Source organism: Austrofundulus limnaeus, unplaced genomic scaffold, assembly GCF_001266775.1.
Source record: "Austrofundulus limnaeus strain Quisiro unplaced genomic scaffold, Austrofundulus_limnaeus-1.0 Scaffold646, whole genome shotgun sequence".
NCBI classification, from domain to species: Eukaryota; Metazoa; Chordata; class Actinopteri; order Cyprinodontiformes; family Rivulidae; genus Austrofundulus; species Austrofundulus limnaeus.
This window is the reverse complement of record NW_013953048.1, coordinates 153,199-154,231: the sequence shown is the minus strand read 5'-3', so window position 1 is coordinate 154,231 and position 1,033 is coordinate 153,199. Positions and strand designations below refer to the sequence as shown.

General features: G+C 30.8%; 1 protein-coding gene across 2 annotated transcripts in view; it reads right to left on the bottom strand.

Annotated features, from left to right (window-relative positions):
- Positions 1–1,033, bottom strand: part of podxl (podocalyxin-like) — a 32,353-nt gene that overhangs the window by 26,482 nt on the left and 4,838 nt on the right. The window lies entirely within an intron of this gene.

Below are 1,033 nucleotides of genomic sequence, written 5' to 3'. Positions count from 1 at the left end.
AAACAACACGAGATCAAACAACATGAGATCAAACAACACGAGATCAAACAACACGAGTTTAAACAACATGAGTTTAAAAAACAAGAGATCAAACAATACGAGATTAAACAACATGAGTTTAAACAACACTAGATCAAACAATACAGATTAAACAATACGAGATTAAACAATATGAGATTAAACAACATGAGTTTAAACAACAGGAGATCAAACAATACGAGATTAAACAACACAAGGTTAAATAACACAAGATTACACTTTGTTTGACAGCCTTCTTGTCCTGCTCTACTCTTCTCTAACTGATCAGGTTCTGCCTCCAGCATGGTGCTGTACTAGACCATTAAAAAGAGGAGGAAATCTTTTTTGTTTCAAGATTTAAGATTAAAATTAAGGATTAAAGTCAAAATGCTGAGAAGTTGAACAATTGCTTGATGAAGCTATGCTCCTGAACCTGACATTTGTAGGTTATTTAAAGAAAAAAGATCTTATTTGATRTTTTCTAACAGACTCTGGACCAGCTGTTCTGTTCCTGTCTTCTGAAATACAACTTTAGATTATAATCTGTCAGTTAACACCCAGTGAAATACAGTACTGCCTTAATGAGACGTGCACACCTCCAAATGTTACTTTAATTATATTTTTATTATTAAAACCTGTTCTGAAGTATAAAATTACTAAAATAAATTGGGTCRTTGTAGATTTTTGATTCCTTTTATTTACTTTATTTTTTGCAATTATGACTTTTTTCAACAAACAGTTTACACTTTTTTATTTTTATTTTACACTTGGAGCACCAAGTGTAAAATAAAACATTCTAAAATGTCACTGACACTTTCTCAATATTTAGCTCACTTTCTGAGTGTTAAAGCATTCCCACTAACATTTCACTGGTATTCTGCTTTCTGGTACATTGAGCTAATTTTTACTAAGTGTAAAATTTATTAAATAACATTATATTGTGTTTTGATGCAGCAAAGCTGGTGCTGCGTTCCAAAATACCTAAATGTAAATTTCAACACTACAACATTTAAGA